Source organism: Natrix helvetica (assembly GCF_964273705.1).
Source record: "Natrix helvetica genome assembly, chromosome: 8".
In the NCBI taxonomy this organism is placed as follows: domain Eukaryota; kingdom Metazoa; phylum Chordata; class Lepidosauria; order Squamata; family Natricidae; genus Natrix; species Natrix helvetica.
The window spans coordinates 21,244,279-21,269,163 of NC_138559.1; the positions used below are offsets into that span (position 1 = coordinate 21,244,279).

The following is a 24,885-nucleotide window of genomic DNA, read 5'->3' on the forward strand; positions in this document are numbered from 1 at the left end:
GGTGTAGCCAAATAAATTCAGTAGTTCATATGTCTTTGAATTTCCAACTTTGCAGGAACGTAAACTCCAGGTGTTGTTTTCTACTACAGCTCCTTTAGCATTGCAATTTGCCAGCACTTTGATAAGAGCTATAGATAAATGTAGGCTAACAAAGCAGAGAATAATTGTAATCATAAGAAAAATCACCAAGGTATAGACAGTAAGAGTGGAAAACATGTTTTCTACTTATTTCTCTCTCTCTGTACTGGTCTATAAGAGCTGCTTGATTTTTTCCAGAGCCCAAAACAATACATCACCAGCTTGGCTTCGACATGTGCAATAATTTTTAATCAATAATGGCTCACCAGGCACATTTTGTGATTAAGAAAAGCTGTTTTACAATGAACTGTAATTACAGCATTGCTGTTGGCTTAGCCTCACACAAATGTTGGCGGTTGGTGGAGGAAAAATTATGTTTCTGAAAACAAAACAAGGATAAGAATGTGTGATTTTGACTGCTGTCAAAATGAAGATGACTTGCCCTCACAACTTCTTCTTTTTTTCCCCAAGTTTTTTATTTTTTACAAATATATCAAATCAATGCGTGAACAGTGTGGGGGGCATACATTCTAATACAAATAAAACTGATAAAGTGAATCATAATTATTACATTCAGTCAACTTATATATTTCTAATAATGATACAAATTTATATTAGGTTGCAATCTGTCATTATTCAATTATTCCATGTTTTCTCTTGTTATTACTTTTATTTTAGTATAAAGGTAAAGGTTCCCCTTGCACCTTTGTGCTAGTTGTTCCCGACTCTAGGGGGCGGTGCTCATCTCCGTTTCAAAGCCGAAGAGCCAGTGCCGTCTGAAGACATCTCTGTGGTCATGTGGCCGGCATGACTAGATGCCAAAGGTGCATGGAACGCTGTTACCTTCCCACCAAAGATGGTTCCTATTTTTCTACCTTCATTGTTACATGCTTTCGAACTGCTAGGTTGGCAGAAGCTGGGGCAAGTAACGGGAGCTCACTTTGTTACACGGCGCTAGGGATTCGAACCGCCAAGCTGCTAACCTTTCTGATTGACAAGTCAGTGTCTGAGCCACTGAGTCACCATGTCCCTGAAAGTATATAAAGGTGTACACACTAATACCCGCCCTTCTCTTATTTCTATCCCTTATTCTAGCTTTTAATTTATTAAAATACTTTTCCTTTCTGTCCTAGCTAACTTCTAATCATGTCACCTACCAAGAAAGAAAGAGAGAGGGAGGGAGGGAAGGAAGGAAGGAAGGAAGGAAAGGAAAGGAAAGGAAAGGAAAGGAAAGGAAAGGAAAGGAAAGGAAAAGAAAAGGAAAGCAAATCAGAACAACCACCAAAAAAGAGAAATCATCCTCTCACAGCTTCTCAATAGCTGCATTGGAATCTTTTTGGTACATTGAGGCACGGATGTTAGAGTGAGGTTGAAGAGAAAGCACAATTGTGTCTGGTCAGCTACAACAGGCGAGGCACACACTTATAGCACGTGGGGAATGTCTCTCTCCGTCAGCTTTCCAATAGATTTCTAAACGGGCATCGTTATGCATTCCAGGTTAATGGCACATCAGAGAAAAGGGGGAGCCAAGCAAGCTCTGTGGGGCATCATTGTGGCTTGGGTTCATTCAGTAGAAGAGAAATTAAGCAGTCCGTTTGTAGCACTCCCTGTGGTCCAGCTTCCAAATCAATCCATATATGTTCAGACTTCAAACTCGGCTCTCAAAGCTGAATCGCTTTACTTTGCCAAGAGCTATTTTTCCGTCATAAGTCTTGACTGTCAAGACGTCCTGTCTTTTAAAAAAAATTCAAGTCATATATTCACCTCGATTTCTTTGCCAACAAAGCATCTGGCGAAACACGGAATGCTGTGACCTTCCCACTGAAGGGATGCCTATTTATCTACTCTCATGTTCATGCTTTCGAACTGCTGGGTGTGGCAAGGGTGGGAGCTCACCAGAGGGGAAGTACAATTTTTTTTTTACTACCAGCTCTGTGGGCATGGCTTGGTGGGCGTGGTATGACTTGGTGGGCATGGCTTGGTGGGCATGACAGGGGAAGGATAGTGTAAAATCTCCATTCCCACCCTAGTCTGGGGACAGCCAGAGGTGGCATTTGCTGGTTCTCCAAACTACTCAAAATTTCCGCTACCCTTTCTCCAGAACCTGTCAGAACCTGCTGGATTTCATCCCTGGAGCTCACCCCATCACACGGCATTTGGGTCTCGAACCTGGGCTGTCAGTCTTTCAGCTGACAAGCTCAGTGTCTTTAACTGCTGAGCTGTCGTGCATACAAACACACACAGACACACACACACATGTTTTGTCTGCAACTCAAGTTTGTGCAGCCGATCTTTCGAGAGATTTCCTTGAAAGCTTTGGTTTCTTGCATGCAGATTGTTAATTGCAGCCAGTTATTAAAATGACAGTGAAACTAAGGTCAGCAAATTAAACAGCTGAGGATAAAGGAGGATAGAGCTTGGAAGACATCAGAAAAACAGTTTACGAGTCATGTAAAGCAATACCTTAACTCAGGAAATGCTCTCAGCATGCGCATGTATTCATTGACGCTGCACACTTATTATTCTGCTGAATGTCTCTTTTCTTATTGGTGATGAACTCCATATGTCCACATCTCCTTCCTTTGGCACCGCTCAATAGCGTCTTGATGTAACTGCTTATTCCATGCTTTTTTTTTCTTTAAATTTGATTATTCAGAGCTGCATATAATGTGAAAGCTGGCTTCACAATCAAAATGCCAGCTTAGACATTTGAACGAAGAAGAAAAACACAACCAGGAAAGGTGGTGGGATAATGGGGTGGGAGAGAAAGTCCCTCGCCAAGCATTGTGCATAAGGGGAAACTCTTTCTTTGTTGGAAGAGCCAAAAAACTGTTGTCTTTCAACTTTGTGGTACATCAAATACATAGAAAGGTGTGGAAATAAGGGGAAGGTAAACTGTTGACCTTGCGAAGTTGAAGATGGAGGCAGGGGGTGGAAAAGGAGTGAATAAACAACTTGTGGGAAGATAGAAAGGATTGTAATGCTCCCAAACAGGTAGAGAGGCATGAGACTTCCTCTGCTTGTTAAATATGTTAGAGAGAAATCTTGACTTTGATGAACGATACTTCTCCCTAAAGGGAAATTTGGAGATCATCAACTTGGAGATTATCCAGAAATGGGCTACCCTACACAACATGTAAATGGGTGCAGTGCGGTGGTGGGTTACGGATCCCATCCCAAGTGGTACTGTTGGAACACATGTGTCTTACCATCCAGCGACGCCTCTGTGAGCCTCCGCGACACTCCAGCTACTTAGCGGAGCATCGCGCAGGCACTGTATGTGCCGTGCGCAGAAGTGCTGAAGACTTTTAAGACAGGTAAGGAGCACAGGTGGGGGGGTGTGCCCTCCGGAGCATTGGAGCAGAGCAGTACCCGGTGTTCCGGGCAGGCTCCGGTACACCCCTACCTAGGCATACCGCGTGCAACCCACCACTGGTGCAGTACATAATCATCTGGTAAACTAGAGCAGGGGTGTCAAACTCGATTTCATTGAGGGCGCCTCATCTGGGTTGTATTTGACCTAGGGGGCATGGCCAGGGTGGGTGCGGCCAGCTTGACGTCACTTGTGTCAGGGGTGCCTGTGGTGGCTCGAGTGTGTTGCTAGTGAAAACGGGCTCCCAAGCTCCATTTTCAGCTGCGACAATCTCCTGCAACCCTCTGCCAGCGGAAACAGAGCTCGGGAGGGCCGCCTGCAGCTCTCATGAGATCTGTTTTCGGCTGTGACAGCCTCCTGCAATTCTCTGCCAGTGAAAACATTGCTCAGGAGGGCTGCCCGCCCTCCTGAATTCCATTTTCACTGGCAAAGGTACCATGGGCCAGTCTTTTGCTGTTTTCAGGGTGGCCCCACAGGCCAGATCTAAGAACTCTGCTGGCCAGATCTGGGCCCTGGCCTTGAGTTGGACACCCCTGAACTAGAGGGAAGCCCAGTGGCACAAAACAGCTTGAAATCTGAAATCTACCACTTCTCAATCTGTACTTTGAGGCAGCCTGCTGAGAAATTCTCCTGATATGTCACTTTCTCCCATGGAAGAGCTTATAATGTGAAATTGTCCTTCTAATAATTGAGGAAAAGGACCAACTCCACCAACCTGACTGGAAATGAGCCCTTTTTATTCCTCCCACCAATTCCCTCACTTGCTATTTGAGGATGATGCTGACCCAGATTCCAAGTTTATTTTTTCCCTAACCTCATACTAATTTTCCTCCAGCTTTGTTCTACCTCCTGTTTTTGAGATTTTGAATCAAGGACATCACCTGCCTTCTTTATCACCCTGATGGAACATTCTAGCTGAACATCATTTCCTGCTTGTAGATTTTGCTTTAGATTCTCCTGTCCGTTTTGATGAGCCATATCCAGAGGAGACCTATTTTTGCTAGAGTTCACCATCAGGGAGAAAAAGACAATAATGGTTTACGGCCATAAAATCTTTTCTAATATAACCAGTGACCTCTTCACTCTCAAATGGAGCATTATGATGTGTGGAAAGAAGGTATTGGCCCCACTGCTTAGTTCCTTCCTGTTGGCTAAGAAAAAGGAAATAGCTTCCTAATGTGATGACTTCAGCCTCCACTGCTAATCTAATGAGAAAGAATATTTGCCTCCAACCAGAAGATGATTAAGCTGAAGAGAAAAATGCATTGTTGCCTATTGTGGAAGCCAAAAACAACACAAGACAGATCTGCAATAGCAGACAAATAAGGAACATAGAATGGGGATGTGGTGGCTGAGACGCTCAGCTTGTCGAACAGAAAGGCGGTTCAAATCCCTAGCACCCCGTAAAGGAGTGAGCTCCTGTTACCTGTCCCAGCTTCTGCCAACCTAGCAATTTGAAAGCGTGTAAAAATGTAAGTAGAAAAATAGGAACCACCTTTGGTGGGAAGGTAACAGCATTCCCAGCGCCCTCGGCATTTAGTCATGCCAGCCACATGACCATGGAGACATCTTAGGACAGCACTGGCTCTTTGGCTTTGAAACAGAGATGAGCACTGCCCCCTAGAGTTGGGAAGAACTAGCACATATGTGCAAGGGGAACCTTTACCTTTACCCTAAGGAACAGAGAACACCAAGCCACCAGCATCATCGTATTGCTAAGAACAAGACTGCTCTCTGTGATTTAGCATGACAAAATCCTCAAGTCAGGATGAGTCAATTTCAAAAGGAAAAGGGAAATGACACACTTCTCATCTTCAGTCTTTGGCATCTCTCAGAACGGAATAGGGTAACTTACCGTGGTCATCTCACTATGGCCAACTTCCCGTGAGACAATTCCATGTAGGATAACTCAATGTGATAAATTTTATCTACCACTGTTTCTTCGACATTATTTCCATTGGAGACAAAATGGAAATAATGTCAAAGAAACAGTAAAGGTTCCCCTCACACATGTGTGCTAGTCATTCCTGACTCTAGGGGGCAGTGTTCATCTCTGTTTCAAACCCAAAGAGCCAGTGCTGGCTCTTCGACTTTGAAACAGAGATGAGCACTGCCCCATAGTGTCGGGAATGACTAGCAGGCATGTGCAAGGGAAATCTTTACCTTATGTGAGCAAATCCCTGAACAAAAAGTACACAGAATTACAAAACAATATGGATATATGCAAGTATGAAAATACACTTTACTTCTCTTTGTTTGGGTAATTCCAAGAAGATGTATGAACTTAAAATCTATTGTACTTAGTAGGAGGATTGTCATAGAAGTTTGATAAATAAAAATACAATAAAAATAAATAAATATCCACTCACTAAGTAAAGTTACTCAACTTCATCTTCCATGTCCTTGTCTTCTGTCAGTGATTACAGAGATCTCAGAGCTATAGGAGCCAACTTATTTCTTGGCTAATTTATTTATTTTTCCAGGCTTTGGTATCAACTCCATTTGCTTTAGGGAAACATTTTTCTTCTCATAGTATGATGAGTAATTTCCTGTTTTCACTCCTTGTTTCAGAACCATGCCATATATTATACAATCCCTTTATATCTCAACTTCTAGGATCAGCTTGTTCTAATGTGTCAATGGAGATTCTCATTCATCCAGTTCAAGGGAGTCAAAGTCACATCAACATGGAAGTGTCACATGACATATCATGACTTTTTCTTCTTGCCAACAAAAGTGTGCATAGTCGAGGTTCTGGTTTTCCCAGTTGCAATGTATGGCTGTGAAGGTTGGACCATAAGAAATGCTGAGCAACAAAGAATGGAGGCCTTTGAACTCTGGTGCTGGAGAAGACTTCTGCGAATCCCTTGGATTGCAAGGTGATCAAACTGTCAGTCCTAGAGGAGATCAACCCTGAGTGCTCTTTAGAAGGCCAGATCCTGAAGAGGAAACTCAAATACTTTGGCCACCTAATGAGAAGGAAGGACTCACTGGAGAAGAGTCTAATGCTGGGAAAGATGGAGGGCAAAAGAAGAAGGGTGGCTGGATGGAGTCACCAAAGCAGTAGGCATGAGTTTAAATGGACTCCAGAGGATGGTAGAGGACAGGAAGGCCTGGAGGAACGTTGTCGATAGGGTTGCGATGGGTCAGACACAACTTCGCAACTAACAACAACAAAGAAATAGTGACATAGCCAAATATAATAGGTCTTCCTTATTTGATTCTTGATTCCAATATTTCAGCACTTCGGAGAATGGCAGAAATGTTGGCCAACAAAATTAGAGAATATGAGTCAAGAAAATGGACTTTTCTTCCTCAACATGAACACTGGGTGCTTGAACAAATGGAGGAGACTTTTTTTCTGTACAAGGAGTGTTACAAAACACCTCTTTGAAAGGATCTTTATTGAGATTAGAATCAGTCAGATCTCGCCAAAATATTATATTCTGCCTCCTTCTGCCCCTTGGAGGGCATTGTGGACATATGTTTAGAGATTTCAAGGGGTTGTAACCTGTTGAAATGGCCTTCCCATGCATGTTGCGGAAGAGAGAAAATCCCTCCAGCCAGCTGATATTTGTGTGCGCATTCGTGGGGGGGGAGCATAACGGGTCACATGTGCATGTGCAGAGGGCAGGGCTCACACGGGGAGGAGGTTACACACGCATTGCATTATGCAATTTCGGCACGCGATGACAAAAAGGTTAGCCATCACTGAACGGTAGCATTTCCACCAGATAAGACTCTCGAACGAGGTGTGAAAGTTGTGGCCTATGGGCCAGGTGTGTCATGTGCTGGCCACGCCCACTCCCGCTTTAGCAAAGGGAGGAAGATGTGATGCGACACGTGACGACAATGTGACGTTGAGAGTTTGGCACCCCTGCTTTATAAGATTTTGCCTGGAGATCTGTAGTCAGGACTTCTGTTCCTGTAAGAAGTGATGTAATGGTGGAAGCAGCCATACTTACAAGTTTATCTTCATAGTCAAAAGCCTATCCCCTCCCTGCTGAGCAAGCCATTATCTTTAAACCTGAACTTTGGAACTTCATGTGGGAAGTACATTATGTCTTCCTGTTTTTGACAGCCCTTCAGATACTATGAAATGTGTATCTTTTGTTTCCCCTTCTTACATTACCCTTCTCATATTCCTTCGGCCTTCCCACATGGGGCTTGGGTTTTGTACCACAGCCTTTCTTTGTTGCTCTCTTCTAAAAGCATTCTGATTTATTTGTGTCTCTCTTAAAGTGTGTTGTTCAAAGCTAGGGAGATTACTACAGGCTCTCCAAGAGCAGGACACCTGAAAAGCATCACATTAAGACATTAGGCAACCTGTGGTGAGAGAAAAGTTTTATTCCAAATGGCATCTCTGAATCTAGGTTTTCCATGGAAATTGCATTATCTGCATTTAGGATTGAAGACTAAAACTGTCTACCTAAATGAATGGGATGGAATGGAATGGAATAGTAGATGGAATAGAATAGAATAGAATAGAATAGAATAGAATAGAATAGAATAGAATAGAATAGAATAGAATAGAATAGAATAGAATAGAACAAGGAATGGAATGGAATGGAATAGAATAGAATAGAACAAGGAATGGAATGGAATAGAATAGAAAAGGACAAGGAATGGAATGGGATGGAATAGAAAAGGACAATGAATGGAATGGAATAGCAGATGGAATAGAATAGAATAGAATAGAATAGAATAGAATAGAATAGAATAGAATAGAATAGAATAGAACAAGGAATGGAATGGAATGGAATAGAATAGAAAAGGACAAGGAATGGGATGGAATAGTGATGGAATAGAATAGAATAGAATAGAATAGAATAGAATAGAATAGAATAGAATAGAATAGAACAGAACAAGGAATGGAATGGAATAGAATAGAAAAGGACAATGAATGGAATGGAATGGAATAGCAGATGGAATAGAATAGAATAGAATAGAATAGAACAGTGATGGCTTTTCTGGACTGAGTTCCCAAAGCATGTGCACGAATGCATGCACACATGCCCGAGCCCCCAAAATGCAATGCCCGTGCAGGCCCACACATGCACCCCACCCCCTGCACATGTGCACGTCCCCCCCCATGGTCCCCTCATATATGTGCATGTGGGGGTCCATGCCCCCCCACACACATATGCACACACACACCCTTCATGTGCAGCAGAGACACGAAGACCAGCTGGTTGGCGAGAGGTGCACACGCATGCATGGTGGAGATGAACTGAGGCAATGACTCGTGTGCCCACAGAGAGGGCACTGCATGCCACCTCTGGCACACGTGCCATAGGTTCGCCATCATGGGAATAGAATCGAGTAGAGTAGAGTAGAGTAGAGTAGATAGAGTAGAGTAGAATAGAGTAGATAGACTAGAGTAGAGTAGAGTAGAGTAGAGTAGAGTAGAGTAGAGTAAGCAGAGCAGAGCAGAGCAGAACAGAACAGAACAGAACAGAATAGAAAACAATTCTTTATTGGCCAAGTGTAATTGGACACACAAGGAATTTGGTGCAAATGCTCTCAATATACATAAGGAGAATAATATATTCATCAAGAATAAAAAGATACAACACTTAGTGATAGTCATGGTTATGAAAAAGCTATCAAATCATACTGGGAAACAAATAAAAAAACAATATGAATTGAAAGATACAAGCAACATGGTTATAGCAATAAGTGGGAAGAGATAGATACTAGGAAGGAAGAGAAGAATAGTAATACATTCTTAGTAAGTTATTTGACTGTTGTGGGGATTAGTTGTTTAGCAGAGTGATGGCATTTGGGGAAAAACTGTCCTTGTGTCTAGTTGTTCTGGTGTGCAGGACCCTATAATGTCATTTTGAGGGTAGAAGTTGAAACTATTTAGGTCCAGGATGTGAGGGGTCTGTAGATATTTTCACTGTATATGTTAAATGATAATAATATATCTTATTATTTACTTTATCTACATTTGAGCTCTTGGTAGTTTATCTCACAAGGAGACCTATCTAAATGCCACAGAAAATGCTCCCGAGTTGTTGTCTTTAGAAATACCTGTGGCCAACAGCACATCCCTCATTTTGAAGCCTTGTTTATTTTTATTTCTGTCTTTTTGCTAATGTTTGCACACTGGCCAGCTCACATCATTAAAACCTGATGAGGATTCTAAAGTGATTACGCTGATAATGGAAAGACGTTGAACATTTTCCGAGGACAATTAAAGATGGCTTACTGAGATACATTTGCTGAGTGCTTTGCAACACAATATTTGAAGAGATGCGTTTCACTGTGTTGTGGAATTTCCCCCCTCTATCCACCACGTTTCCAAAAACTTTGTCAGCTAACCACATAGTACAAATGAATCAGAAGTGCCGATTTCAACAACATCCTCATGTTATAAATGAATAAATATTTGTGAAATAAATCAACCAGGTCTGTGCTATATAGTTTTAATTTACCCTTTTTAGGATGGGTGGTATACGAGTCAATGGAATTATAGTCCTCACTTTTCTTCAACTGTTTTTTCTATGCTTGGAGTTTTGGCTTTTTCTTTGATTTTCTTTTCTTTCTTCTTCCATACTTTATATTGATTTGAATCCATTGATGTATTCTTGCTTAAACGTTTTAATAAAAGTTATATACAACAACAATAAGAGTTGCTTATGGACAAAAGTTAGAAGGGACACAGTGGTACAGCGGCTAAGATGCTGAAATCGTCGATCAGAAAGGTCGGCAGTTCAGCGGTTCGAATCCCTAGTGCCGCATAACGGAGTGAGCTCCCGTTACTTGTCCCAGCTTCTGCCAACCTAGCAGTTCGAAAGCATGTAAAACTGCAAGTAGAAAAACAGGGACCACCTTTGGTGGGTAGGGAACAGCGTTCTGTGCGCCTTCGGCATTTAGTCATGCTGGCCGCATGACCACGGAGACGTCTTCGGACAGCGCTGGCTCTCCAGCTCTGAAATGGAGATGAGCACTGCCCCCTAGAGTCGGGAACGAGTAGCACATATGTGCAAGGGGAACCTTTACTTTTACCTTACTGAGAATCTCACATTAAGTGAGACTATGGTAGCAGGAGATGATACAGGCTGTAACTGAAGTCATAATGATTAAGATCACCCATGTAAGTAATGTACTTAATGGCGATAATATAATCCTCTTGTTAAACTAAAAACTTCAATCATCGTGGCCCATCCACTACCACGAGGAGACAGCCAGCCAGCCAGAAATCCTGAAACCACCTTTTTCAATCATCTTGGATAGCTGAGATTTGAGCCTACATTACTTCACTTCTGGTGTGTGGATGGGCGAGGACATATTTATGTTTCCGAAGAAAGAATAACAGAGAAATGTCCAAGTTTGCTGGGTTGTTGGGTTCTTTCTTTTTTGATAAATTCCCTTACCATGGCTTGCGTTGGCATTTCTGAAACTCCAGCAGAGCAGTGTGGTTGACGGCATTGGAGGCTCTAAATATGAGCCATGTATGAGAACTACAGCCAAGCTATACTTTTGTAAAATGGCCAGGTGTGTGCAGAATATCTTCTTCATTTATATTATTATTATTATTATTATTATTATTATTATTATTATTATTATTATTATTATTATTATTATTATTATTATTATTATTATTATTATTATTATTATTATTATTATATACTTTATTCATTAAACATGAAACAGCCAACTGAACATTCAAAAATGCATTACAAATACCAGTGCTAGTGGTTGATACGGTTTGCTGCCAGCGTCCTAGGTATCAACCAAGGACCTTCTTAAAATATAAGAGGGGCCAACACATTAGTAGAAATGGGAGTTATTTTTCCTGCTGGGAACAGTGATTTAATACTACCTGTTATTTGATAGGGGCCCCTAGGGAAGGCAAATTGGAGGTATAGCATGCATTGAATATATAAATATATTCCTCATAGTTTAGGTCATTCTGTCCCTCAGTTTTCCTCTGATATAATCTTTCTTTTCTTTTCTTTTATATTTCATTTTTGAGGAATTGTATCCTCGCCATCAAATATTTTTCTTGTATTTTGGTTATCAAAAACAGGGAATCCTTAACTTACAATTGGTTGCTTAGCAACGGTTTGAGGTTATAATGGGGGGAAATGTGCATCTTATACTCCCCAAAAAACAGTGTCCAACTCCCTTGAGTGCCATTGAGTCTTATGTAACTCTAAGTAGGTGCTGACCATTAGCTGATAAGCAGTGGTGGGGTTCAAAATTTTTGACTACTGGTTCTGTGGGCATGGCTTGGTGGGCATGGAGTGGTTTTGTGGTCATGACAGGCGAAGGATACTGCAAAATCCACATTCCCTCCCCACCTCACTAACCTGTTTTCCAGCTCCATTCTCCTATTCAGAGTAACAAAAGAAGATCAGCTGGGAGGCTGGGAGGCAGCCGGGACGGGGCCAGTCTATTTGCCGGTTCTAGGAACTACTCAAAATGTCTGCTACTGATTCTCCAGAACCTGTCAGAACTGGCTGAATACCATCTCTGCTGATAAGATTCCTGTGCATTTTAATAATAAATCAGATCAATTAAACCGTCATGTATGGACCTGGCATAGACTTACTTGAACTTCATTCTTGTGGTATGGCACCTACATCATCTCCATACTGGGATGTTGCTTGGCTTCAGAAAGGCCCATCAGCATGGAAACCGAAGGGCCATATATATATATATATATATTTTGCAAAAGATGTTTTGGCGAGCAGGTCCAAAATTAGCCCTCATCACTCTAGGAGAAATCATCTATTTTTCAGGCAGGGTGGAAGGGAAAACATTTTTTGGAAATGAGAACAGCCACCGGACAAGAACGGACTGTACATAAACAGTTCTTTAAGCTGGTTAGATGGGTAGCAAGGAGGGGCCGGGGGTGAAGGCAATGTTATTGAAGAGATTCAGAGAGCGTTAGTGGAGGTGATGTTTATTCTGTGCCAGCTCATGAAAAGTTTGGTCCACAAAGCTGTCCTCAGTCTGCAACATCTGGCGGCTGATGTCACCTTGTGTTTACCCACGTGACCTGAGTTCCTTTGGTGAGCCTCATGATGTCACCTGGGTCCCTCAGCTTCCCTAAACCTCCAGGAGGAATGGACTTCACACCTACACAAACACGTAACAGCAGATGTGTAAGCTTTCGTCTGTTTCTTCACATCACAAGTTACAAGAAAGTCAGTGCGTGGCACATGTAGCCCACGGGAGAGGAGAGAGACCCCCCACAGTCAAAAAAAAAAACCTGAAAAGTGTCCAGAAGGTTCACTATTTATAGACTTTCCTGTTCTATTAACGGTCGCTGCATTTTTGTAGAGTTTTATTTTTTTTTAAAATCCTGTCTTTATTATTTTTATTTAAAATCTCAAGGCTGCGAACATACCTCATAGCTCTTCCTCCTCATTTTTCCCACAGCAATAACTCTGTGAGGTAGGTTGGGCTTAGAGAGGTGTCTGGGCCAAAGACACCCAGTTAGCTTTCATGCTTAAGGTGGAACTAGAACTCACAGTCTCCTGGTGATTGGCCCAAGGTCACCCAGCCAAGCTTTCATGCCTAAAGCAAGATTAGAACTCACAGTCTTCTGGTGATTGGCCCAAACTCACCCAAATGGCTTTAATACCTAACAGGGGACTAGGCCTTAACACCTAATAGGAAACTAGAACTCACAGTGTCTCCTGATGACTGACAAAAAATCACTCATTCAGCTTTCATGCCTAAAGTGGAACTACAATCCACTGCCTCCTGATGATTGGCCCAAAGTCATCCAGCTGGCTTCCATTCATTAACATTTAACTTTGGATAAAGCAATGACAAAATGGTTTGGTTGCCCAACCAGCATGCCATTCAGAAACCCTCTGTCTGATAGTAGGTATAGGTATAGGTATAGGTATAGGTGTAGGTAGGTAGGTAGGTAGATGATAGATAGATAGATAGATAGATAGATAGATAGATAGATAGATAGATAGATAGATAGATAGATAGATAGGTATCAGAGGTGGTACAAATTTTGAGTAGTTTGGAGAACCAGTAAATACCATCTCTGACTGGCCCCGCCCCCATCTATTCTCTGTCTCCTGAGTTCCAGCTGATAGGGAGAAAATGGGGATTTTGCACTAGCCTTCCCCTGCCACGCCCACCAAGCCACTCCCACCAAGCCATGCCCACAGAACTGGTAGTAAAAAAAATTTGAATCCCACCACTGATAGATGATAGATAGATAGATAGATAGATAGATAGATAGATAGATAGATAGATAGATAGATAGATAGATAGATAGATAGATGATAGATAGATGATAGATAGATAGATAGATAGATAGATAGATAGATAGATGATAGATAGATAGATAGATAGATAGATAGATAGATAGATAGATAGATAGATATACACACACACACACACACACACACACATACGTGGTGGCTCAGTGGCTAAGATGCTGACCTTGTTGATCAGAAAGGCTGGCAGTTCAACAGTTCAAATCCCTAGTGCCACGTAACGGAGTGAGCTCCTGTTACCTGTCCCGGCTTCTGCCAACCTAGAAGTTTGAAAGCATATAGAAATGCAAGTAGTAAAATAGGAACCACCTTTGGTGGGAAAGTAACAGCGTTCCGTGCGCCTTCAGGGTTTAGTCATGTCAGCCATATGACCATAGAGACGTCTTTGGACAGCGCTGGCTCTTCGGCTTTGAAACGGAGATGAGCAGCGCCCCCTACAGTCAGGAATGACTAGCACCCGTGTGCAAGGGGAACCTTTACCTTATGGTACTTCAATTGTATAACTGTGCTAAAACAGTGTCATCCACATTTGTTTTCTTTTTCCAAGACATTGCATAGTGTAATCTGTACAGAAAAACATCAACATCACATGGCATCCAGAATGACTACATTGCAAATGAAAGGACACAGATAATGCAAACAGATGCCTGATTTTCGGAACGGTTGACCCACAGAAATGTCCCCGACCTATTGCGCATTATAGGAAAGCACGCAGGCGACAGAAAATCATCACAGTCTCGCATTCAGGTTTGGCTTAAATCCACACTTCTTGCAACCAAAGTTGTCAGAAGTGGGTTGGTTGGGCATGATCTGGTTTCAATGCTTTGGAGCATTAGAAGAACAAACTTAAGTGGTTTTTCTGAAAACCCATCTGTTGTCACTGGCCTGGAATGTTTCTATTTCGGAAGAATAAGAAGAAGAAGACTAAGAAAGGATCCTTGACACAACAATGACTCAGGACTGTCTTCTCTGCCAAGAACAATGAGTCCCAGGACAGAGCTATATTTTATCCCCATCCCCACAGTCTTGCCGTGATGTCGCCAAAAACAGGGATTCGTGCCATAACTGCAGTGATAGGAACCATATCCTTTATTGCCTGAGTCAGCCTAATGTCAGTGCATCTTAAAAACTGTAGAAGGCGCTTGCTTTACAACTTGACATGCAGGCCTATTATAAAGCTATTTGTTCTCTTAGAACATGGATGATGATAGAATGAGTTGATTCAGAGACTTCAGCCCCTTCCTTCAGCTAAGCATTGCCTTTTGAGAATCCATCTTCTCCAGAAGCAAGTCAAAGAAGATCTGACCATCCAGTCTCTGATTTCATATTTGACCTTCTACAGTATGTTGTGTTTCTTCTCTGGAGAACTGGTCCAAAAGTGCTTTTTCAGGAGGCAACTTGACTCTCTTGCTTTTTTTTCTTTGAAAACATTTTTCATCCAAGAAGCTTCTTCAGCTCTGACTGGATGCTGGGGAGTGGAAGGATTTACATTCCTTGCAGACAGCTGGTCATCTGCATCCTTTTAGAGCAGTGTTTCTCAAACTTGGCGACTTTAAGTCCTGTGGACTTCAACTCCCAGAATTCCCCAGCCAGCTATGCTGGCTGGGGGATTCTGGGAGTTGAAGTCCACAGGACTTAAAGTCGCCAAGTTTGAGAAACACTGTTTTAGAGGGTCACTGAAGGCTTATCTGTGTCAACAGAGTCACTTGAGAAGTGCTCCTGGTTCCTGTGGTGTGCAATTTTTCTCTCTGGAAATTTATTCATACTCCCACACCATTCGGGGGGGGGGGGGATTTTCATCTCAAATTGTATAGATAAAAATCTGTAGAGATCCTCAGTTATCCAGGTCACGGTTGTCGCAAAGATGCTTTTTCAGGAGGCAACCTTTGGAACAACCATGACCTGGATTGACTGAGAATCTCTACAGATTCTGGAGAACTAGAGTTGTATTTTCAAGGAAGGTGGCCTTAAGAGAAAACCATGTGAATTTCCCATTGGGGTGAACGTAGAATACCTAAAAACATATAAAGAAATTCCTCTTTCCATAAATCCAGGGGTGAATTTCACCAAGGACTCCATGGTTGCAAATATGTCTACAAGGAGCTAGTTCAGTTGTTCATCATCTTGCACCCTAAGTTGGTTTAAAATCAGAGCTTCTCTCAATTTCATCATAGGCAAAGCAGTAGATAACATGGATAATGCCCTCAACAAATCCCATTGATCAATATCAAGTTTATAAGAAATATGTGTCAACATTTTCAGTTTGAGAGCATACAGAAACTTCCATATGGTCAGGGGAAAACCCAGACAATTCTCTTCTTTCTTGAAAGAAAAGAAGGACTAGGGATGACATGATTGCAATGTTCCAATATCTCAGGGGCCGCCACAAAGAAGAGGGAGTCAAGCTATTCTCCAAAGCACATGAGAATAGAACAAGAAGCAATGACTCAAAACTAATCAAAGAGAGAAGCAACCTAGAACTAAGGAGAAATTTCCTGACAGTGAGAACAATTAATCAGTGGAACAACTTGCCTCCAGAAGTTGTGAATACTCCAGCATTGGAAGTTTTTAAGAACAGATTGGACAAACATTTGTCTGAAATGCTAGAGGGCTTCCTGCCTAAGCAGGGGGTTGGACTAGAAGACCTCCAAGGTCCCTTCCAACTGTGCTGTTCTGTTCTATTCTATTCTTCGTAGTTTCTTGATTTCCTGTCTTCCTCTTGATTTAACTATTTACTATCCCTCTAATAATTATACAAAGTGATTGAATTAACCAAGCAGAGTTCATACTCTCTTGTGCCACGCCATTCCCCCTTCATCACATACAAAACACCAATGAGCTAAGAACTTTGATGGTTTTGTGAGCTCCTCCCAAATCTTCTGGAAGCCAAATGCATCCCTGAGGCTTCAGTTGTGCATCTTTGCCGTAGATGCATAAACGAGGGACCAAATGCATTAAGATGTGGTTCAGTCTGAGCATCTCTGAGACCTGAATTTGTCCCATGACTGGATCTAATCAATGATTTTGTGTATGTGTTAAGTTGGGGGAGAGAGAAAAACAGGATGAGCTGAGCTCCCTCCAAGTTTATTTCCTCCCCTTCCACCTCGTTTCCCCTCCCCCCCCCATCTGAGCTCATTTATGTTTTGGAGTCCAAAACAACGTTTTGGTTGCCAAATCCATCCTTCCCACACTTCCCAATCAGTTCACTGTGAGCCGAAGCTCAGAGCAATATGATCAGGATGATAGTTGGGGCAGCTGTTAGGAATCATCACAAGAGCTAACTCTATTAAAATCGGATGGAAGAGGAATGAGGGAAGGCGGTGCGCTCCATTCCTTTGCTTGGTCTTCTGTGAATCCATTCCCAGCAATGAGCAGGAACTCATTGCAGTCCAAGGCACATGTGGAATTGCAGATCACACGCCCAGAGAAACGTATGTGCATATAACTTTCAAAGAATCTGGTGGAATGTCAGGGGTTGCCACAAAGCAGAGGGAGTCAAGCTATTCTCCAAGGCACCTGAGGGTAGAACAAGAAGCAATGGGTGGAAGCTAATCAAGGAGGGAAGCAACTTAGAACTAAGGAGAAACTTCCTGTCAGTTAGAACAATTAATCGGTGGAACAACTTGCCTCCAGAAGTTGTGAATGCCCCAACACTGGAAGTCTTTAAGAAGATGTTGGATAGCCCTTTGTCTGGAACGGTATAGGGTTTCCTGCCTAGGCAGGGGGTTGGACTAGAAGACCTCCAAGGTCCCTTCCAACTCTGCTATTGCATTGCATTGTATTGTAATGTAGGAAAAGAACTTATACTGGCGTTCAGGCTGATGAAACTCAGCTCCATAGAACATAGAATATAGTTGGAAGGGTCCTTAGAGGTCTTCTAGTCCAACCCCCTGCTAGAGTAGAAGACCCTATACCATTTCAAAACAGTCCAGTCTCTTTTTAAAAGCCTCCAGTGATGCAGCACCCACACCTTCTGAAGGCAAGCTTTCCCATTGGTTGATTGCTCTCCCCTTTAGGAAATCTGTCCTTCGTTCTAGGTTGCTTCTCTCCTTGGTTAGTTTCCAACCATTGTTTCTTGTTTTGCCTTTTGGTGGTTTGGAAAATAGTTGAACCCAGGATGAAATGCTACCGGTTCAGTCTGAGTCACCCGAACCAGTATCAAAGATGCCAGCTGTTCGCCCGAACTGGTAGTAAAAAAAAAATTCTACCAGTTTGAGCGAACCAGTTTTTCCTACCATCAGCTGTGCCGCATGATTTACATTAGTTAGAAAGCCGGATATTTGTGTGAAACATCTCTGGAAAAATTAAACTGGTTTACAGAAGTCGCATAAGGAATTAAGGAACACCCGAGAGAGAATTCTTGAAGGTTTTGCAGAAAACAGTTAGGGCAGTGATGGCAAACTTTTTAGACACCGAGTGCCCAAACCGCGTGTGTGCATGCCCAAACTGAAGGTGCATGCATGCATTTAGATGTGCACCTGTGCAAACAGGCACATATGCACCAGAGATCCAAATACCAACTGGCCGGCGCGAGGCAGGGCTTCCCAACACCAACAGCGCAGCAAGAGGTAAGATCTTATTCTTCCATGACCTTCTGTTTCATCCTTTGCAAGAAATGCTACGGAAATTGGCACTGCATGCCACCTCTGGCACGCATGCCATAGGTTCGCCATCACAGAGTTAGGGTAACTTTAATCTGGGTGTGGTGGCTCAGTGGCTAAGACACTGAGCTTGTCGATCAGAAAGCTCGTCGGCACTTCGGTGGTTTGAATCAGAAGTGAATTCCTACCTATTCGGTCTGGTTCAGCCGAATAGGTAGCAACTCCGGCGAACATGTGACCGTACCGGTTCTATGATCGGCGGCGCCATCTTGATTTTCTGTTCTACACATGCACAGAACAATCTTCATTTTAAAAATGTACATTTTTAAATGTTGTGCGCATGCGCAGATTGTTTTAAATGAAAATGCACATGCGCGCCGAGCACTCGTCCAGCGTGCACAATTTTTTTTTTACTAATGAACCGGCAGTAATGGCAGCCAGAACCCACCCCTGGTTTGAATCTACACACACACACACACACACACACATACGTGGTGGCTCAGTGGCTAAGATGCTGACCTTGTTGATCAGAAAGGCTGGCAGTTCAGCGGTTCAAATCCCTAGTGCCGCCTAATGGAGTGAGCTCCTGTTACGTGTCCCAGCTTCTACCAACCTAGCAGTTCGAAAGCATGTAAAAATGCAAGTAGAAAAATAGGAACCACCTTTGATGGGAAGGTAACAGCGTTCCATGCACCTTCAGCGTTTAGTCATGCTGGCCACATGACCACAGAGATGTCTTCAGACAGCACTGGTTCTTCGGCTTTGAAACGGAGATGAGCACTGCCCCTAGAGTCGGGAACGACTAACACAGATGTGTGTGGGGAGCCTTTACCTTTACCTAATCTGCTAACACTGATTTAAAGACCTCATAATGATCTCTGAGGTGTCCCCAGAATTTTTCTCTTGATGGGCCCCCAGAAAAACTAGAAACAAAATAAGTTTTCTTTTTAAAATGCCATGCAGCCCATTCCTCTTATGCAGTGCCTGAAAAAAATCTCCCATTTGGGGCTAGCTGGAACAGGCTCATATTTTTCTTATAAGCACTGATAGGATTGTAATATGTTTGGCATTTTTTTCACCCTGGAAACCAAGAATTTCTGAGCCATGGATATCCATCTGTTACTAGGAGGATGTGTATAAGTAAGGTGTGGAAAAGGGGGGGGGGGTTGATTACTGGAATAATCTAACAGTTATTACAGCTGGAAAGGAAAAAAAGATCCTTAATTTGTTCCTGAAGCCTGCCCCAACATTAGAAAATGGGACAAAGAAACATGAATTTGCTTAATCCCCCCCATCTTTTTTAGCTGATGATTTAGGATTAAATCAGGACCAGGACAAGTCTGGGATTGATTCTTAATATTTTGATAGAATGTACACATACGATTAGTCTTTTCAATGCCCTAGAAAAGCAAATGAGAAAATTGATTCTAAACTGTTCATGGGAAGGGTGATTTATTGGGAGAGTTTATTTCCGAATGGGGATCAAGTGTATAACTGTTAATAATCAACATCAGCATTGGGTTAGGGGAAAAATTGTAAGGGTACGATAAAGAAAGAGAAAAGGGGGGGGGGGGAAATGAGGATCTTAATCTTGAAATTTATGGGAAAGTTGGGAGAATAGAATGGAATGGAAGGGATTGGAATGGAATGGAAGGGAAGGGAAGAGGATCTTGGAATGAAGAACAGAACAGAATGAAATTAGAATAGAATAGAATAGAATAGAATGGAATGGAATGGAATGGAATGGAATAGAATAGAATAGAATAGAATAGAATAGAATAGAATAGAATAGAATAGAATAGAATAGAATAGAATAGAATAGAATAGAATAGAATAGAATAGAATAGAATAGAATAAGGAAAGTATAAGGAAAGTATAAGGAAAGAATGAAGTGGAATAATGGAAGGGAAGGGAAGGGAAGGGAAGGGAAGGGAAGGGAAGGGAAGGGAAGGGAAGAGAAGAGAAGAGAAGAGAAGAGAAGAGAAGAGAAGAGAAGAGAAGAGAAGAGAAGAGAAGAGAAGAGAAGAGAAGAGAAGAGAAGAGAGCTGGAAGGGACCTTGGAGGACCCTAACCTAACCTTATACTATTTCAGATAGGTTACCGTCTACTCTCTTCTTAAACAAGTTCTTCTTAATTCTTCTTAGCATGTAAGTAGTAGTAGTAGTCCTCAAATAATAATCATTCATTTATCCACTGTTCAAACTTATAAAGGGAATACTGACCTGTCCTCGCACTTACGACCCTTGCAGCATCCCATGATCACCTGATCAAAATGCAGGCACTTGTTGATGGGTGTGTACTCTATTTATGACATTTGCAGTGACCCAGGCCGTGTGATAGTCATTTGTGAGTTTCCCACCTTGGCTTCCAACAATCAAAGTCCACAGGGGGAATCCAGATTTCACTTAACGACACACAATTTACTTTAAAAACTGCAGTGATTCACTTAAGAACCTCGGCAAAAAGAAAGGTTTAAAAAAAGCAGCAGGTGTGTGGATCACTTTGCGACCGTCCTGCTTAGTAACCAAAATGCTGGTGCCAGTTGTGATTTGTAAGCCGAAGGACTTTTGGTGTCACCCTTTGGGATCTCTACAGCACTCACCCCCCCCCCTTCCACTTTCCAAGCTCCATTGTCCATCCAGAAATGCAAAGGCAAACACACACACACACACAACCTGGAGTTGATTTTAATTTCATTGCATCGTTCGGGAATTCTTATTGTGCTCTAAGACTTTCTCTCTCATCACGTCCTTTTCTTTTCTCTTCTTTTTTTTGAAAAAAATATATTTTGTTTTGTTTTGCTGCTGCCCTGGAGCATAGGAGCCCTGGTACCATAGCAACTCCACATCCCCGCCTCTCATTTCCTTCTGCTCAGCACCTGATGAAAACCTACTCAGAAGTGAATTAAGGAAAAGGATTTATCCCTGGACAGCAATGATCGCCAGCTATAGCATTTATCTATTCTAAATAGATTTGTGCAAAAGCCAAAAAAAAAAAAATTAGAAACATAGCCTTAAATGTTCCTTATTAAGCAGCGACTTTCCCCCATGTGTTGTTGTTGGTGCTCCTGCTGCTAATTAAGTGTCTCTCCAGGAACCTTCGAGTTTTACTTCTGAATGAAAGTTGCTGAAGATATTTCTTTGTCGGTGATTGTGAATGATTATGATAGAGTGCAGCCTCCTATTTCACTATCGAACTGCAGTTGCCTGTTGCTTGGTTTATCAACTTCTGAGTGTTGATAAGTCAGACAGTTCATAGAGAATTTAGAGATAGAAGAGAATATGTGTCGCCTGCGGTCCTTGGTGCTCTATGAGTTTGGGGGTGTTCTTGCAGACAGTTCATTACTCAACTGGATATCATCAGTGCTAGAAGGGAGTGGGATTTGAGGAGGAGAGGGAGAGGGAGAAGGAGAGGGAGAGGGAGAGGGAGGAGGAGGAGGAGGAGGAGGAGGAGGAGGAGGAGGAGGAGGAGGAGAAGAAGAAGAAGAAGAAGAAGAAGAAGAAGAAGAAGAAGAAGAAGAAGAAGAAGAAGAAGAAGAACAGCAGCAGCAACAACAACAAGAAGAAGAACAAGAAGAGATGGAAACTGAACAAGGAGATTTTTTTGCACACCGAACTGGCAGTAATGCGGTAGCAACTCACCCCTGCTTGGCGGGCATGGTTGGCATGGCAGGGGAAGGATACTGTAAAATCTCCATTCCCTCTCCACTCCAGGGGAAGGTTACTGCCAAATCCCCATTCCCTCCTGATCAGTTGGGACGCGGGAGGCAGAGGATAGATGAGGGCAGGGCCAGTCAGAGGTGATATTTACCGGTTCTCAAAATTTCCGCTACCAGTTCTCCAGAACTGGTCAGAACCTGCTGAATCCCACTTCTGCAGTGGTTGGGGAAAAAAGGGATGGAAATTAAGAAGATAATCAGCCTTGTTAAGCAAATTAAATACCCAGACAACACAATGTTTATTAAGCACTAAGAAATGTGATTAATAAAAAATGAATAAAATTCGCGGGGGGGGGAGACGTTTCTCCTACTTGTTACGGCTACAGAAATTTAAAGGTAAACCGTTAAATCCGAGACGCGCATTCATTTCTGGGCTGAGGGTTTTATTCTGTCTGATTCTAACATGCTTTAAAGCTGTAATGGTGGGACTCGGACCAGAACTAAATTAGATTCCATTTTATTTGCTCATAATTCAATAAAGTTAGTTAACATGATTATTCCCCAGTTGTGGGTTTCGTAATTTTCCTCTTTTGTCACATGAAATGTGACAATTCAGGAATAAATTTCTGAGGCTTGGTGGGGTGTCTGCATGCAATCAAAAAAGGCTCAAAGGAATCGTGTAATTCAACTCTTGTGCAACATTGGAAAACATTCCTGCTTGTCCCAGAGCCATCATCAATCAAACGCTGCTTTTAAACAAGCCATGTTTTTGTTTGGGTTGTGTTCAAAATCCTGCAGTTTAGCGTTTTATAATTTTTTGGTGCGTAAGCTGCTACACTGGAATATTCGTTTTCAACGGTAAAGATGTAAAACTATTCTGAGTCAGATCTTCATATTTATCCCCAGCCCACTGCCCAAAATTTTAGATCTTTTCCCTTTTCCACTTCCTTGTCATGGGAAGTAAGCAGAAGATTTATTTTTATGAAAACCCACCTGCCCTTGGAAGATCAAGCTATGGACCCTGCAATGCTGATAAGCAACCTTTTATTTTCACTTTCTCCATATACAGTGACATAGAGCTGATTATGCACTGGAGGACTATATCCCCACTGCTTGTCTTTTTCTTCCCTCTTCTCCTCCTTTCTCCTCCTCTCCTCCTCTTCTTCTTCCCCCTCCCCCTCCTCTTCTTTTTTCCCCTCCCCCTCCTCATCTTTTTTCTCCTCTTCCTCTTCTTCCTCTTCTCCCTCCTCCTCCCCTTCTTCTATTTCCTCCTCTTCTTCTTTTTCCTCCTCTTCTTCTTTTTCCTCCTCTTCCTCCTCCTCCTCCTCCTCCTCCTGTAGTTAATCTTGCTGTAATTGCTAGTTTTTGTTCTTTGGTCCCCTAGATTTCCACAGCCTCCAGGCTCAGAGATTTGGCTTAGCAAGGAGACAATTTCTTCCGCTTCGTTCCTTTATTGTTTCTGGGTGAAATCCAGTGTCAAGTGAGTGGAAGACTGCTTGCATGATGGAATGTTTCTCCTTCCTTCCTCTCCATCAGCTAGCTCTACAGGGCCTCCAAATCTCTAGGGTGGTTTGTTGGTGATGAAAATATTAGCAATGTACACACATTCATTGGTAAAGCACAGCAGAAAGAAAGAAAGAAAGAAAGAAAGAAAGAAAGAAAGAAAGAAAGAAAGAAAGAAAGAAAGAAAGAAAGAAAGAAAGAAAGAAAGAAAGAAAATGAGAGAGAACAAGAGAGAGAGGAAGAAAGGAAGAGAAAGAAGAAAGAAAGAAGAAAGAAAGAAAGAAAGAAAGAAAGAAAGAAAGAGAGAGAGAGAGAGAGAGAGAGAGAGAGAGAGAGAGAGGAAGAAAGGAAGGAAGGAAGAGAAAAAAGAAAGAGAGAGAGGGGGGAAGGAAGGAAGAGAAAAGAAAGAAAGAGAGAGAGAGAAGAGAAAAAAGAAAGAAAGAAAAAAAGAAAGAAAGAGAGAGAGAGAGAGTGAGAGGAAGAAAAGAAGGCAGAGAAAGAAGAAAGAGAGAGAGAGGAAGGAAAAAAGGAAGGAAGAGAAAAAAGAAAGAAAGAGAGAGTGAGAGGAAGAAAGGAAGGAAGAGAAAAAAGAAAGAAATAAAGAAAGAAGAAAGAAATCAAAGTACGATTTTATGATTGCTGACTTGGGTTCTTCCTGGACAAACTGGTAAAATATCACAAGCACTTTGTCTCTCTCTGTGTGTGTTTGTATGTGTGTATTTGCTAAGTATGTGCACTTGGCTTTGAGGAGATCCGCATCACCAGATGAAAGCAATTTCATAATGTCTTCTGGCTGGACGAAGATGCGAGGGATGCAAAACCAATGATGGTGCGAAGCTGGAAAGGTAATTATGTAAATCTAGATCCTTGCACAGCCTGGTAAATCCTTCAATTTATCCATGTGTTTGCAAGCGTGCGCTTAATGGATCACAGGGCTGACTGATCCCCTGCCAAAGAGATCTCTTGAGTGATCACGTCCTGATGTGCACACAGATGGACACAAACATGCTCGTCAATAAGAAAAACACCTCCCCTCCCCCATCTTCAAGCATGTTTAAGCACAAATTATCTTTTTCTTCCTCTTCTATTTGTTTTGGCGGTCCAGGGTTTTGGCTGTCTACTTTGTCCAAACGATATCAGAACCGCGCGAACTGGAAGACAGCTGTTTTATTGCGAGGAACAGCTGTTCAGATCTGAGGAATAGGGGTGCCATGCAGGGGTTCGCTGCTGGGGGTTCGCACAGGTTCGGGCGAACGTCTAGCTAAGGATCTGCCCAGTTTAGCGAACTCACAAATCCCACCCCTGGCTGGCCCCTCCCACCCTTCCCCTCCCAGGAGTCTCCACGCAGCCCGTTTGGGATAGCAAGTAAGAACAGGCCTACGCAGAGGCTTGGGAAGGGCGAAAAATGGACCT

General features: G+C 42.4%; 1 protein-coding gene across 1 annotated transcript in view; it reads right to left on the reverse strand.

Annotated features, from left to right (window-relative positions):
• The window catches only part of SNX19 (sorting nexin 19), a 395,229-nt gene that overhangs the window by 303,629 nt on the left and 66,715 nt on the right, over nt 1-24,885 (reverse strand). The window lies entirely within an intron of this gene.